The sequence below is a fragment of the Aedes aegypti genome, chromosome 3 (genome assembly GCF_002204515.2).
Source record: "Aedes aegypti strain LVP_AGWG chromosome 3, AaegL5.0 Primary Assembly, whole genome shotgun sequence".
In the NCBI taxonomy this organism is placed as follows: Eukaryota; Metazoa; Arthropoda; class Insecta; order Diptera; family Culicidae; genus Aedes; species Aedes aegypti.
Window position 1 is genome coordinate 267,770,381 of NC_035109.1, and position 17,659 is coordinate 267,788,039.

General features: G+C 37.5%; 1 protein-coding gene across 4 annotated transcripts in view; it reads left to right on the forward strand.

Annotated features, from left to right (window-relative positions):
* Positions 1-4,807: 4,807 nt before the first annotated feature.
* The window catches only part of LOC5579800 (serine/threonine-protein kinase MARK2), a 356,247-nt gene continuing 343,395 nt past the window's right edge, over positions 4,808-17,659 (forward strand). For 2 of the 4 annotated variants that reach the window (XM_021848978.1, XM_021848981.1), the window contains exon 1: positions 4,820-4,941. The gene's annotated coding sequence lies outside the window, so the exon portion shown is untranslated. Of the gene's footprint in view, positions 4,942-17,659 lie in introns of all 4 variants that reach the window. The other 2 variants (XM_021848980.1, XM_021848982.1) reach the window with 2 other exon arrangements.

The window sequence follows — 17,659 nt, forward strand, 5'->3', positions numbered from 1 at the left end:
TCGTGTTCGACCTACTGGAGAACAACGTTGACTGTCCGGATATTTTGGAAAAGCTTCGTTTCAATGCTCCAGGTAGAACGATACGGCGTACTGACTTCTTTCGACGATCGGCACATCGCACACAGTATGGACAACACAACCCACTCGATGTTTGCTGCCAAGTTTTTAATGATGTGTATCACATGTATGATTTTAATTTGTGTAAATCTGCGTTCAAATCTAGAATAAGTAATTAAGTTTTAGTCTGTGCGATGTTAAAATATCGAAGACTGTAAATAAATAAATAAATAAATAAATAAAAAAATAAATAAAAAGCACTCGGATATCAAGAGCAGATATCAAACTGATTTTGAGATCTGAGCACCTTTGCATTGAAGTCTCCATATATAGAACAAATGAGCATGTACAGTATTGGACAAAACATTTGCAACTTTTTCGATTTTCCATACAAAATGACCAACTTTTGTAAGCTAGATCTCAGTTATTTATGGACCGATTCGAATGAAACTTTCACAGAACATCAGACATAACTTGAATTTTATCATATATTTTTGAGTGATTTTTCCAATCACAAGTTCAAAAGCAGTAACGGTTTGACTAAAGTGAATTTGTTGATGATTTTTTATAATTGACATAACTAAATATATTGAAGGAAAAGCTTCAGGGTATCTTTAGCAAAGCTGTAGATTTTGACGAGATAAACAATTTTTGTGCATGGCTATCAGATTTTGAGATAAATAGTTTTGAATGTTTTGTCGAAAATTACACTTCAGTTAAACCGTTATTGCTTTTGAACTTGTGATTGGAAAAATTATTCAAAAATAAATGTTAAAATTCAAGTTATATCTGATGTTCTGTGAGAGTTCCATTCGAATTGGTCCATAAATAACTGAGATCTAGCTTACCAAAGTTGGTCATTTTGTATGGAAAATCAAAAAAGTTGCAAATGTTTTGTCCAATACTGTATATGTGCGTTTTATGACGATTTGCTCTACAAATGCGGAAGTCAAGAGCATTTTCACCGGCTGTCAGTCGTTCCAACTAACGAGTCGGATTCGCTAGCTGAAAGGCAGTCGTGTTCCAACCAGCGAATCCCCGCTGTAATAGCTACTGCATATCACCTGAGAAATTTCTGGAGAAAACTCCCGGAGGAGTTCCTGGGGAAATCGCCTGACTATTTCTTGAAATTCTTGGAGGAATTCCTGAAGAAATTCTAGGAAAACATTCTGGAGAAAATTCTCGAATCAATTTCTAGTTTAAATCCCAAAAGAAATTCCTGGAGGAAAAAAATTGAAAAAATCCGCGGAAGAATTTTTCAAGAAAATCCTCAGAGAAATTTTTTAATGAATTTCTGGACGAAATCCCTAGAGAAAATCCTGGACCAAATCGCTCCGGTGAAAAATCTCGGAGGAATATCTGGAGAAAATCCCCGAAGGAGTTCCTGGACGAAACCCCCATAAAAAATTAAAAAAAAAAATCTCTAAGGATTCTCTAAAAATTTGCACCAGGAATTTTTCTGAAGATGTTTTCTAGGCATTCCCGGGGATATTCTCCAGGATTTTTTTTCGAGGAGTGCGTTCAGAAATTGCTTCGGGGATTTCCTCCTGGAATTATTTGTTCTGTTTGGTTTTATTTGTTTATTATCAACAGATCTTATGGTAAGCCCCGGGGATTTCTCCATGGAACTCCTCTAGAGTATTTTTTCCTCCTGCGATTTGCTATTCTACTTCCACCGGGAATTTCCACCGGAATTTTCTCCAGAAATTCCGCCGGAGATTTTTTTCCAAAAAATTCCTCAGGAGATTTTCAATAGTAATTCTTCCGGGCATTTCCTCAAGATTTTTCTGCTGAGGAATTCCTCCGAGTATCATCTCCAGGATTTCTTCCAGTGATTCCTCTGGAGATTTCAAGGATTCATGCGGGTACATCACCAAGAAATCCTTCGGGGATTTTCTAGAGGAACTACTCAGGGGAATTCCAATACCAATTCCTCCGGGGATGTCGTCCAGGACTTTCTCTGGGGATTTCATCCAGAAAATGTCTCTGGGGATTTCATTAAGAAATTCTTCCGGGTATTTTCTCTAGAAACTCTTTCGAGGTATCCGGAGATTTCCTCCAGGAATTCCTCTGGGGATTTGAACCATGAATTACTCCGAAAATGTCTTCAGAATTTCTTCGTAGTTCCTCCACGATTAGCTTCGTCGTTTCTCCAGGAATTCCTTCAGAGTTCCCCTATAAAGTCCTCCGGATTTCTCTCAGGAATTCTTTCAGAATACTTGCCGCGAATTCCTTCGGAGCTCCATCGGGAAGTTCTTCAAAGTTCGTCCGAGAATTCTATAGTAGTTACTACGGGAATTTCATCGGAGCTCTAGCGGTTTTTTTTTTTCATGGATTCTCAAGGGATTTTTCTAGTATTCCATCAGAAATACCTCGGATTTTCTCCATAAATATCTCGAAGCTCCCCCAGGAATTCCTTTGGAGATCCTTCAGAATATTCTCCAGAGTTCCTCCGGAATTTTCTACATATATTCTTTAGAAATTTCTTCAGAGTTTCTCTAAAAATTGTTTCAATTGGAGAAACAGCAATTGCTTCTGAGTCGCTGCAGGAATTCCTTTGAAGGCCCTTCAAAAATTACTTCAGAGCTCCTCATGTAAAGTGACAGACGTCCCGGATTTTTATCTTGCCAGTACAGTGTCGATACTTTTTATTTCAATTAACTTAGTATATAGTACATGTCTTAGATTGAATATGAATGTAAATTGCACATCAAATATAGGCAGCGCTTCATTGGAGATGAGATCTGTCAAGCGTCCCAGATTTTTTCCGGAACTCATCTGGTCACATTATCCTCATGGAATTGCTTCGGAGCTCTGAAGTTCTTCCAGGAGTTACTTTAGATTTCATCCGAGAATTCTTTCTGAGCCCGATCGGAAAATCCTTCGAATTTCCTCTATATTTCCTCCTGGATTTTTTTTAGGAATTTGTACAGGAATTCTTCAGAGTCCCTCTAGTGTAGTAGTTCTCCTCCGGAGGTCTACTACGACTCCTGAAGTTACTTCGCAACATGATATACATTTCATCCCGTAAATCCTCCAGGGTTTCGCAAAAACAAAATTCACGAGTTTTTTCGTGAATTCCTTTAGATGTACTCCAGTAATTCCTCCAGAATACCTAGTGTAATTCCTCCGGAGTTTCTCCAGTAATTATTTTAAGCTCTTCTCTGAGGATTTCATTATGAAAATGCACCAGTCCCACCAGGAATTCTACCGGAGTTCCCTCAGGAATCCCGCCAGGCGTTCCTCCAAGAATGCTCCTAGGAATTTTGCAGGATCCCCCCGGGAGTTACCCAGGAATTCCCCTCCCCCCCTTAATTCCTCTAGAAGATCCTCCAAGAATTTCTGAAGATTCCGTTCCAAGGAGATCCTCAAAAAATTGTATCGGGAATTCCATGAAGTAAGTCCGTCTAAGTCCGTCTCCTAGGTCGTAATTCCTCCGGAACTTATTCGACAAGTTCCACAACTACGCAGAGATAAATACGCAAAACGCCAAGAATTCCTAAGGTGTCGGCTAGGGTAGCGGCGTCACGCGAAGCGACGCGAAATTTGCACGGGAAGGAATAACAATTATTAATAATGAAATGTCAAACTCTAATGAACTCTGCCAGGAACTCCTTTGCGATATGTTTAAGGCGGCATCCATTTATTACGTAACGCTAAAATTAAAAATTGTTGACCCCCCCCCCCTCGGTAACGATTGAGCCTATCCCCCCCCCCCTTCTCCTAGAGCGTTACGTAATTTGTGGACGGCGCCTAATGCGCATTCCTCCGGTGTTTTTACGTGAATTTCTACACTGAAAATACTTAGGTTTTCCATATATCATGACTTATGAACCAGCCAAATAATGGTTTCATTGAACGCTTAACCATTTCGATATTAGGATCATAAGTTTCATATGTGAGAGCTTTGAATAATTTAAGAACCACTACTTGAAATAATTTTCATAACAATCGCTCCGCTTTCGATGTTGGGTACAAGTTAATCGTAAGCAGCTCACATGATATCAAAACATGTCAATTTTTGAGCATGCCTGTAATGAAAGGCAAACATTATAAACAATTGAATATTTTACTTAACCAATTATCATTGCGTTTATTGTCGATTTTCATTGATTGACTTTTAGTAATGAAATTCTTTACCAAAATCATAAGTGAAACTTAAAAATTTCAACAATAATCGTTGTGGCGCCAAATCATAATTATTCCTTAAGAAATTATTAAGTTTTTTTGCCTCAGTGTACTATATTGATGTTTTTTTTAATCACGTTCGAAATGGATTGGAGAAACAAAACAACCGGTGCATGCACGTGCAATTTGGTCTATTTTTACTGATCTAATTAATTTTGACAGGTCCATTTTTGGAATAAATCTGGACCGAAATAAATGACCACCGGTGAAGTTGCCCTTAGAATGGTTACGCGATTTAATAGATTTTGAATTCCGACGATTCTAGCTTTCAACTGGAGTCGTGAGAGCAACAATAAAGTAATAAGAAGTCTGCCCCAACTTACCCTAACTATTTTCAAACTGATAAGCAATGCCCACTGGGGTATCAAAGCCCAATGGTTTTCACTCAATACATTTGAAGCTCAAGCTTTTGACAGTGACATTCTCGCACTTCCCGCAGTTTCGCCCGGCGAACTCCCTTGTTTTCGCTCTTGTTTCTCTCTCGCTAATCCACAGCGATGTGTGCGTGAAACAATTTCTTGTACTTTTCCTCCGTGGTTTCGTCGATGGTCCTCCTCGCCAGCCAGAGCAAAAGAATAAACCCGTTTTCGTTTGGCAGAGTTTTCCGTGTGTTGTGTGTCGCGCGATCAGTTGGAAGGTATCCCCGCTTTTTGGTGAAAATTATCGGTGCAAAGTGCTTTCGCTGCGGCTTCCGAGGTTCGTTAAGTGTTATTTAGGTGGAAAGTGAACTTTTGGGGATGGAATTACGATCTTGTGCGAGGTGCGCCCATTTTTGGACGAATTTCCATCTCGGTTGGTCGCCGTGCTGAAAGTGAAGCAGAAAGAAGGAGCAGCAAAAGAAGCAACCATCGCGAAAGGCGTGTCGTTGTGTGCGTGTGCGGTGTTGGTGGCCTCAAAATTCGCCCTCTCCCGCTCTCTCGCGGTGTTGGTTGGACTCAAGGTACAGTTAGCTTTGCGCTCTCGCTCTCTCAATCCACTCAACAGGACGGCGACGGAGCGAATCGGCACACACTGGGGCATAATCGATAAAACATGGAAACCCCTCTAGCTCGCTAGAATGCCGAGATAGACATTTGGAGTTATGAGCTAAAATTCTTATTTTAAACTAGTGATCCCGGCAAACTTCGTCTTGCCATCAAGTAGGCTGTTGCAAAACGTCATGTAATCCCCCATACAAAATGACACTTGAGTCTTCTACCGTTTTCCCGATTATTCCGGAGATTTTTCCAAACTTTTTCCTTGCACGAACACGTCGCATCCCTTGTCGAGTGCAACAATGAAAAACTTACATCAATCCGTTGATCCGTTCCTAAGTTATTTCGTGACATACAAACATCACTCCATTTTTGTTTATATAAAAGATAGATAGAAGATTGAAGAAGAAGATAGATAGATAGAAGACCCAAGTAAAAATGGTTCAAAAGTCAAAACTAAAAAAAAAACAGTTTTCTCCTTTTAAATAGTCAAATCAAAGGAAATGAAAACATACAGCTCTTTTATTTTGTCAAATAAAACAGCTGTGTGTTTTTATTTATTTTGATTAGTTGGTTTAAAAACAGAAAACTGCTCTTTTTGTTTTGACTTCTGTGCCATTTTTACTTGAGCCTTTAAGGGGCAGGATCCGTTATTGATTTCGGAATTTTCAAAAGCAGTTTTTCCGTTCAAAATCAACAGAATTCACAGGAAAATGTGTTCACTGTATTCTATTCTGTAACCCAAAACACAGTGAACACATTTTCATCGAATAGTTATTAGTTTTGAACAGAAAAACTGCTTTTGAAGTTTCGATGATGACGATGATTACGATGACGGAGCGTTGAACGTTAAGGCTTCATGAAGGCTGTTAACCGTTTCACCAATTCGTTTAACCCTCAAATACGTTAAATTGAACTTTGTGGTCGACCCATTTGAGTTTTGACAGTCGAGTAGTTATTTCAGAACAAAGTTGGGTAGTTATACTCAAATTCCCGGGAGCAGAAAATAACTTTCGAACTGTCAAGTTTAACCATGGTCCAGAGCAGGGTTATGTTCAACCGGAAGGAAAATAACTATCGAGCTGTCAAATTTTAACTAAAAGTTAAACGAATCGGTGAAATGGTTCACACCCTAAATGATCCTTTATACAATGCATATCGGTTAAACATAATATCAGTAATATAGTTTCTTCGGCTAGGTTGTTTGTTTGGTTATGCTGAAGACCTGAAGACGTCAAATTTGCAAAGCTTACTACGAAATATGGACAAATGTTTATTTAAACAAATATAGAAAAAGTCTTTATTATCTTTGAACACAATAAGCCGGGCGCTTAAGGGCCTTCGTTAACCAAGTGGTTAGAGTCCGTGGCTACAAAGCAAAACCATGCTGAAGGTTCTTCTTCTTCTTCTTCTTCTTCTTGGCCTTAACGTCCTCACTGGGACAGAGCCTGCTTCTCAGCTTAGTGTTCTTGAGCACTTCCACAGTTATTAACTAAGAGCTTTCTTTGCCAAAGTTGCCATTTTCGCATTCATATATCGTGGGACCCAGATAGCCGTAGCGGTAAACGCGCAGCTAATCAGCAAGACCAAGCTGAGGGTCGTGGGTTCGAATCCCACCGGTCGAGAATCTTTTCGGGTTGGAAATTTTCTCGACTTCCCAGGGCATAGAGTATCTTCGTACTTGCCACACGATATACGCATGCAAAATTGGGACAGTAATAAACTCAGTTAATAACTGTGGAAGTGCTCATAAGAACACTAAGCTGAGAAGCAGGCTCTGTCCCAGTGGGGACGTAATGCCAGAAAGAAGAAGATATCGTGTGGCAGGTTCGATGATACACTATGTCCAGGGAAGTCATTACGAAAAGATCCTGGACCGGCCGGGATTCGAACCCAGACACCTTCAGCATGGCTTTGCTTTGTAGCCGCGGACTCTAACCACTCGGCTAAGGAAGGTCCCAAAAATTGCTGAAGGTGTTTGGGTTCGATTCCCGGTTGGTCCAGGATCTTTTCGTAATGGACATTTCCTTGCCTCTCCTGGGCATAGAGTGTCATCGTACCTGCCACACGATGTACGAATGCGAAAATGGCAACTTTGGCATAGAAATCTCTCAGTTAATAATTGTGAAAGCGCTCATAAGAACATAAGCAGGCTCTATCCCAGTGAGGAAGTAGTGCCAAAAAGAAGAAACTGTATGATGTTTATATACTACAGTTTGCCGGAAGAAATTTTTAATTATTCTTTCAAAGCAGCAGTTAGCCATTGAGAAAAAGCTGTTATCTTGGCTGTTATCCATACTATACTTCACTATCTAAAAAAAAAACAATAATTCAACATCTTGAAAATGAGATGAATTAGGGTCCAAGCGTTACTTCAGGATTTTTATCAGCGGTTGTCCATAAGCAACGTTGTCATTTCGTGGTCTTTTGTCCATACAAAAAAAATAAAATTTGAATTGACTGTGGCCGTTTGCCCTTCCCTATTTATGATCACGTGGTTTATGGACGGCTCAAACCGATGTTCACTTTACACAAGTTGGGATTTAGGTTCAGGTTCGAAAGTTTCGGTTTGCGCACGATAAAAAGAGTACAAGGAGAGTACAAAGCCGCCTGATCCAGACAGCCAATTGGTAGTCTTGGTAGTGTTATCCGAACAACACGCCAAGCCGTTCCCATAGGGGACGTTAGCCACAAAGGAGGACGTTTCAAGTAATACTGTTTCATATGTGTACCTGACTTGACTGACAACTTAAATAATAATGCACTCTATAAAAAGTATGGCCTGCTCAGCATACTGTCAACCTACCACATCTCCTTTTCTTCGCCGAAAGACGTGCAGACAACAGAAAAGTAATCGCCTATCTCGATGCGTGGGAAATTTCTTGCAAGAAATGCTCAAGAAAAGCATTTTTCTTTGATCGCAATACGCAGTTGAAAAGAAATGTCAATTCAAATGAAGCTCACTGTAGGAAATTTCTTGACCATTTCTTGGGCAGAAATTTTTACTTTTCTTGAGCGGAACAGCATACTCACGCTGAGGGGACAACTGTTATTTATTTAAACATCTGAGTTTAATATTTTCATGAAGTCTGCGGCCATTAAATCTTTCATCCAGAAATTGGCCTCAAATAATTTTATTTTATTTTACTCTATTTACAGATTGCTTTGTATTGATGGCTTGCAATTTGATTCTTCGTGACTTTTCGTCAGTATTTGAATTGCTGTTTCTTCAGAAATATTGTCCAGCTTGATTACTTTTGAAGCGCTTTCTAAATAATTATATATTTTCATTTTCCATTTATTTTCTACAATATTTTTTTTATTTTTTATACAATGGATCGTACCAGCGGTTTCGAATGTTTCCTGTTGAGATCACAATATAGAGAACATATGATTTTACCGCTGGTCACAAAGGATTGTAGTTTCAACTGTTTCCTTTACATAACCTTGCAGCTCAAAACTGTCATAACGACTTTTTCCTTTCCAAGGTGAGCATTTTTTTATAAATTGCTTTTCTTCATAGGTCTCTTTCCGTGAGTTCTTGCTCGTCGCCAATGTGGTACTTCTTGACTGACAACTTAAATAATAATGCACTCTATAAAAAGTATGGCCTGCTCAGCATACTGTCAACCTACCACAATATGGTATGCCCTCTTCAACTTCTAATCTAATTTCTCTCGCCGTTTCCTTACGGTACCTATCCATCTAGCCATCTAGTATTCATTGCTCTCTTCCCCATGCTTTCTCTTACTTAAAGCAAAATAGACCAATATTCTGATAGAACAAATTAAATATATCCTTGTACATATCGTACTGTTTAAGCCTGATTCGCTGTTGACAAGTAATTTTTTGGCCTATCTTGATGCATGGGAAATTCCTGCAAGGAATCGATCAAGGAAGCGCTTTTTTTCTGATAGCAGTATGCAGTTGAAAAGAGAAGTCAGTTCAAACGGGAGTCGCTGTAGAAAATTTCTGCAAGGAATCGGCGAGAAATTTCTTCAGCGATTCCTGTTCAGCAGAAAATTAGTCTTTACGGTTCAAATTAACGAATTCAGTGGTCTGATTTTTTTCTGGAAAACAACTGGAAGGTCAGAGAAACTCAGGGAATTTTATTTCCGAAATTGAGTCGAAATCCTGTTACTTTTCTTTAGCTTAACAACGGATTACATGCCACAATTTGCTACTCGCTACATAGAAACGCACATGCGCAATATATCTAACGAATTATGTCTCAAATTTGGGAACTAATTTAGAAAAAATATTTGGTACGGGTTGTGCGCAATGAGGATGGCTATCACGCCTACCAAATATTGTTTCGATTATAGCTTTCATTTACGCGAAATTTGAAGTTAGATGACTTTCCCCATACAAAATGAAATGAGAATACTTCTGCTGGACATGAGCAAAGTAGGTAATCCATTGGACAACTTTGTCGACGAATCCATATGGCCAAATAGGCTTGTTAAGGGATATCCAATTTTTAACATATTTTTCTAATTCTACGTCAAAATTGAGCAAGAATCCAATGTTGTATTATTTTTCCGTGGCCTAGAACTACAGTTGACTCCACAACTTGATATATTGTGTAAATCGGTGGATTTTTCAGTCCCTTTAAATTTTCATACACCGATGTCAGGTGAGGGGTAAATTTCTTTCCATAACTCGATATCCATTTAAAAGCCCTTCATGTTCAGCGAAACTTGACCATTTCTTGTTTAGAGGTGAAAAAATACTTGCAAGCTGTAATGAAAGTTGGAAAACAAAAATGAAAAAAATATATTCACATAATTTTTGAGCATTTTGAAAAAAACTTTCGAATTATTTTTTCAGAAATACTATCATTAAAATGTTTCATAGAGTTGTAATTCATAAAAATATTGGAAGTACTACATCTTTCCTTTGATTTTAGGACTTTTTGTGTCTGTATATTCTATGACTCGATATTTCTATAAATCGGGAACATCGAGTTAAGGAGAGTACACTGTATTTTCAAAACAAGTTAGAAGTTAGTATGCAAGTTAGTATGCAAATCGATTTCGAATTAACCCTCGGCAAACGAGCTTTCATTATGTAAATTGAAATGGTATTGATTCTACAAATTGCGTTGTTTAGCGATGAAAAGTTGCATTTTGTCGTAGCTTGATCGAAAGAGCATATTTTTCTAAATATAACAACATTTTATTGTGTTTGAATATCTTCATGTTGACATCATAAATGATTAATGAAGATTGTAGTCTCTAGACTCAATGACATTTAAATTTACATGATGACATCTCGTTAAATTTGTTGAGGGTGATCCGAAAGTGAAATCACTTTGAATCATTTTAACTTTGAATGTGTTTTAAAAATAGTTCCAGGCAACGAAAAATTATGGAACTTTGTGTTTTGGCTCAATTTTTAAGGTGAAACAGTTTGGAATCAAATATCTAAGATTGTACTAAAACTTCAAAGACAATAATCTCAAGCAGAAAGCTTAAAATAAGAAGATCAGAAACATTTGCCAACTATTTGTCTTTGAAAACGTGAGTAGGGGCACGAGTCAGCTATTGTGACGGACATCTTTGCATTCCGAGTTGTTTCACCTGAACTTAGAATCAGACTATGAAAAAGTCGGGATACCCCTAAACAAGTCAATAGTCCATTTTATGAAACGACAATACTGATGATATTGCTGTTACTTTCACACGTTACGACAATGCCTCCTGTCAAAAATTCATTCACAAAATGAGCGATCAGCTGTTCAAAAACGTCTCGTAAAATTTAAAAGCTATTTAAAGACTATTGAAATTTCGCAAAACTTTTCAAAAGGACTTATCTAACATTGAGAGGCTTAATAATTATTATCAATCTATCTAGCATTGAGAGATTTAATCTTTATTAACCTTTGAAAGGCGTGGACGACTTTTTTCACGTTTTCGATCACATCTTTTGACTCAAAAGACCAATTCTCCAAATTTTGACGGTTTTGTGAAGGGGATTAGTTGCACCTCTATATGCATCCACAAGTATTTGGAAACCGGTGGCCAATCCGTATACATGACCGGGAATCAGGGCTGCAAAACGGTGAAAAGAGTCTGTTCATGCACGACAGAAAAATGCTACCGCATCGGTGGTTCTTTTTGTGCGATTGCGTTCTTGCCTTCTTTGCTCACGATCGCCCCAACACATTTCCCTGTGATAACAATAATAACACCATATATCGGTCAATTTTCTCAATACTGTCGTACATTAGTTTGTAATCTATCTAATATAATCATAATCCTCCCAATTATTCACAAAAATAGCTATGAACGGAAAAAAGAATGGCTGTGAGCAGACTCTGCTCATCCAGCAATCACGCTCTTTTTACATTTGTTTTGTTCTGGTTCTCTGATGCAAGAATCTGTGAGAAAATCAGTCGCTGTTGGTTTGTGAGCGTGGGTCCTGCTTAATATTGGTTATTTTTTTTATAAACGGCATGATTCTTTCCACCACTGCCGGAAATGTAGCGTATAGCTCTTATTTCACGAGTGATTCTTGGTAAAACGTCACTATATTTCGAATGTTTTTATGGGATCGTGTATGAATATAGTATGTATGAAGTCTAGCGATCGCATCTGGACACTTTTTGAATCACAATAATCACTTGACCATTGACCTGTTCAAACATATAGGAAGCCGGAACTTTCATAATGCGATTTATTTAAAATTCCGAATTTCAATACTGGTGCTGCTGAACAAAATCTAAAATGGTATCTATACGTCCAGAATCATTGAATTTACCTACAACAGCTTTGATTTGCTGAAACAGTGGTTTCCTTAAATTTCGAATAATGATAAATTTGGCCTTCTGCAACAAAAAAATAGGGTCCTTAAACTAGACGTAAAATGGTAGTATTCATTATGACCAGATATGCTTCCAATAATCATCTTGTTTCGAGCAAATGTGGTTTCTATGGAAAACAAAATTAGATTTGGGTCGGTTCTACATAATCGCATAATGAGGGTTCTGGCCTCCTTTATCTAAACATGTCAAATGAACAAGCAGTAATTATTGTAATACAAAAATGGCCCACATGCGATTGCTAAACTTCATACATACTATGAACACAACGTGAAACAAAGTCGTCCACGCCACCAAGCTTATGTTATACTTTGAAAAATGTGGAAAATGAAAAATGAACAATGTTTTAAACGTCAAATTAGTTAACTCGTGCATCGATCCATGGACCGATGCACGTGTTCACTATTTGACATTTGAGGGGTTCCGTGATACAGCGGGAATTCGCTGGTTGGATCACGACTGCCTTCCATCTAGTGAATCCGACCCGTTAGCTGGAACGACTGACAGCTGGTGAAAATGCTCCACATTAACGCATCTGGAGAGCAAATCGTCACGAAACGCACATATACATACGCATTTGTTCTATATAGAGCTTAGTGACATTTGAACTCACGAACATTTGCATACGCTTGTCATACACAGTTTGTTTTTGTTTTCCTCAAAGAAACTTGCACACGCTTTCCAGACTCATCAAAATGCATATGGAAATATTACCCAATTTGAAAATTTACACCCGGATACTGGGTGTTTTTCGAGACAGAGTGCATATTGTTTTCCTCTAAGGTTCACAACTACATCTACACTAGGGCACCCATACCATTAGGCGTGATAACCACCATATGGAGACTTCAATGCGACGGTACTCAGACGTCAAAGTCAGTTTGACATTTTCTGTTGACATTACAGTATGGCCCATAAAAAAATGCGAAAATTGTCATATCATGTTTTATGGTAGTTTTAACGTAAAGAATGTGAATGCAACATAAATATTATTCATTACTTGTATTGTTTAATCTATTTAGACTCAGTTTTTAGCCTTGGACATGGTTCTTATCTGTTACTTTCACCTTACCAGAGAGGAATTGGAAGCATACCTTCAAATTTAATCATGCGGACGTCGAGTTCAATATCTGTGTGATGAAAGCTTCTAAATCATCAACGATGGCGTGAGCTTCTTCACAGGTCTTGTCTCCAGCATACGCCCATTTAAAATGATAGAATCGGTTAATATCTGGATAATTGGAGACTTAAACTTATTTTCGAAAAAACGGATTATTTTGAAGAGCTTTGATTGAACCTTCATATAAGTGTGATAAGCGGCTCCGTTTTGCTCAAAACCTATGAGCTAGTATTAACCTAGGTTGTCTCTAAACGAAGGCACAAATTTTATCCTCAAACATCTGTCATAGGCCTCCGTATTTATTTTTTATTCAACTTTAACAAAAAATAAGGGTATATCAAACCTATAAGACGTAAATGTCCTCAAAACTATGATCCTGGCAAAATAATTTATTGTGGTCATGAAGAACACGTTCTTTAAGAACTCCTACATCCTCTGAACCCAAACAAGCTTAAAATTTCAACAATAAAGTGTGATTTTTGAAGGTGGAAAGTTTATCACCAGAGTATACGACAATCAGACGCTGTTTCTAGCTTTGGGCGGAAAAACCCTTTGAACTTATTTGCTTTATTAAATTATTTAGGACAGTAAGAAAAAAATGACAAAAATTGTCCTGGATAGCGAAGTTGTGTCAGAATATACTACAATGATCAGAAATTACATTCACTATTAAAAACAATGAAAATAACTCCTATGGATGCTATATTCACGTTCAAACAATTTTCGCATTTTTTTATGGGCCATACTGTAGAATGCTTTTTTAGTTGGAATATTTTCCAACCATCGAGTCATTCCATGTAGCGGACCCCCAACTAGCGAATCCTTACTGTATTTATGTGGCCATGGTAACCCGTGAATTTGAGCGGTGCCGAATTCACTCGTTGCCATGGTCACGTAAATAACAAGGCACCGCCTAAACGTCAAAATAGTGAACTCGTGTATCGGTCCATTGGGGCTCAGATAGCCGTAGCGGTAAACGCGCAGCTAATCAGCAAGACCAAGCTGAGAGTCGTGGGTTCGAATTCCACCGGTCGAGGATCTTTTCGGGAAATTTTCTCGACTTCCCAGGGCATAGAGTATAATCGTACCTGCCACACGATATACACATGCAAAAATGGTCATTGGCATAGCTCTCAGTTAATAACTGTGGAAGTGTAGTAAGCTGAGAAGTAGGCTCTGTCCCAGTGGGGACGTAACGCCAGGAAGAATAAGAAGAAGCATTGGTAACATTTTTTCAAAATTCGCTGTAGATACCAGACGTGCAATTCGTCACTCCATCGAGCTAGATTTTTTCCACGTTTTTCCGATTCTGCCCCAGTGTGTAACAGCCAGGTTGAGCAGAGAGCGGAAGGCTTTTTCGCTCTCCCAGCTGGTCTCTCGAGTCGATTGCTGGGTTGCTGGCCGAAGCTCTCGAGTGGTGGCAAGTAGGGTTGTCGCAAAATCTCAATTAATCGATTAGTTCATAATCGATTACAGTCCAAGATTGCCGATTATGGATAACGATTAATCGACCAGCATTAATCGATTAATCGAAATAATCGACATTTTTTTTGTAGAAACGAGTACTTATTGATATATGCATTACTATAATCACTAATATATCCTCAACTTACTTCCATTTTACCGTAATTCAATTAAAACAGCTTTTAAAGTTGTTCCTAATAAATAAGTCTTTGTGAATACGGATGTACAAATACGTGAAATTTCTCTCATGATATTACTACAAAACCAATTTCCACACCATGAATATGAGGTAATGTGTAGTATATTGTTCCTTGATTCATTTTATTCAAACTGATCATCATCATCATCCATATACTATGGATAAATTGGTTGAAGCTATTGCCTACATTAAAACCGTTTAATTGAGCGGTAAGGATTCGGCAGCGATCTACTCTTTTATGTTTTATGATTTCAAGAATCAAATAATTCAAATTTATAAACGCTACTGAACTGCTACTAGAACTGATCAATTTATACAGAACATACATGATTCTGTAGGAAACCCCTGCTTGGCTTCATTAAATATTTCCAATAAAAGTAATAAATATTATTATTAATATACAGTCGCCTCTCCACATCTCGATATCGAAGGGACCATCGAGATAGGGAGAGATCGAGACATAGAACAATTTTTTAACGAATACTAGATTGAAAACCACTCCGTTGCCAGGAAAATGAAAAACATACAGATGTCATTTCATTTTCGCAAATTGTTTTGAATCTCTAAAATCTCGTCTAGTAACCTTTGATAATGGGCATATCGACATACGGAGAGAAAATTGGGAACGACAATCACATCGAGATAAGGAGATATCGAGATAAGGAGGATATCGAGATATGGAGATTGAAAATGTATGCAGAATGAAGGAACCGAAAAAATCATCGACATACAGGGTGTACAAACTTTGAAGATCAGTGTCTTCTGCAGACATTGTCATTCAGGATGTCTTTAAAAATGTAACCAGGATTTTTTTTTGACGTAAACTTTAGTAGTTCTTCAAGACATTGTTTAGGAAATTTTACAAGGAAGTTTCCAAAGAAATCACAGGCATTCATCCAGAGATGTCTCAAGAGAAATTTTTCAGAAATTTTTGGATAAACTTGCCGAATTTACTAAGGAATTCCTAGGAAAATTATTAATATTTTTTTCGAATTCATGACAAAAGTTCATGGGGTGAACACAAACTTTTGCACCATACTGAGGGGTGAATTCAGACTTTTACACGATGACTTGAATAACTGTTTCTTTGATTTTGAATCTTAAAATCTGAAAACTTTTCCCGCCAAAATTTCGTGAGTGCTATTCAAAGAATATAGAATTACGATTTAAAGCTTTTAAAATAAAAACTTCAGGGATGTTCCATTAAAAATGGAGACTTGCATTGAAGTAGTGACCAAGTTTGTAAAAAGAGATCTGCTACCAGCCTTGTATGATATACAAATATGATTCCATTTTTATTTATATAGATATGGAGAAAGCTTTAGATAAGTGAGAAAATGAAGTGAAGTCCTTTTCCAATAATCGGGTAGATTGTTACGGAATGTTTGCCAAATTATTTTGAAGTGCAAAATTGTGGCAAGAGTTCCCAAATGAATAAATTTTGGTTTGATTAAGGTGGCACGGGAGACCGTGTTATTTTCACTATCTTTTGTCTCACTCTAACAATTATCATCAAAATATTGTGGAAGCAAATCTCGAGTTTTAGTGAACAGATGAAGATGAAAATGTATTGAGTTGTGCACTACATATATAGAATCATAGTGATACAATTTGCGCATCGATATATGGAGTGGTTCTTGGGATTTGCTTCTTCAAATGGATAGAGTGATTATGATGACGTCCCGTGCGGCCTTAATGTATATCCTTAGTAAGTAATATTAGAAATTGCTCCGTATCGACAGAACTAGTAATTGAGCTTCTTAAGAAAATCCAACAACATTTTACCTCAGTTTAGTGATCTTATAATTTTTTACTAAATTGCCATTTACAATTTCTGTAGAAGATCTGCTTAAACTGAACAAGGATAATTGGAGCTGACCAAAAAGTTCGTTACATATTTGAAGTAACAGCCGGAGGTATATTCCCCATGATAGGATTTTTCTTAGTAGGTCTGGTGAATGCAACGAAGAAATATGGTAAGAAATTTATAGATAATTTTCTTCGAAGAAAACTAAACATTCAAGATTTCCAGCGAAAAAAAAATCTGGAAAGCATTCGGATAAATCTGCAGCAAAATTTCCTATGAAAATATCCTGATTTTATTGGATGTTCTAAAAGAAGTATCAGGAAGAATACTTAGGGAAATTTGTGGTGTAATCTGTTAGAGAATTGGACAAGAACCTGAATTTTTCGCTTTTTCATCAGCGTAATGGTGAACCACGCGACAACTTGAAGGTTCAAATATTCTTCTACTTTCAGAATCTGTGTCAATATTGGTGATGGTCAATCTGGTGATCTGGTTTTAAAGATATTTCGGTATTCTTTGGGGGCCGACACTTCCCGTACAAAATTTCTTTGGCTGCAATTTTGTATTTTAGCAATTTACCAAAAAATAAAGTAGGCTAGAAAAAAAAACAAGGCTAGAAAAAATAACAAGGAGCTCCTCTGGAAAACTCATACAAATCGGTTAAGTATTCTTAGAGAAACCTGAAACCAGTGTGGTGATTTTTTAAGTTTTCAAGATCTTTGTTTGGCAAGCGTGGTTCCAGAAAAATAAATGCTCATTACTTTATAACGGCTGCACCAAATTGCTTCATATGTTCACAACATATTATCATTAATGTATTATTCCGAAAAGAGGATATCCAAAAGCGATAAAAATTATGTAGCCTAAGATATTTACGTGAGTTATGGCTACACGTCGGTCCCCGAGGAATATCTCGGAATATCTCTAGATCCAATGATCAAAATCAACACATATACTTAAAAAGAATAGATTTTTGAGAACTTGTGAAAAAATTATGCAAAACTCATGACAAACAAAAAAGTTATTG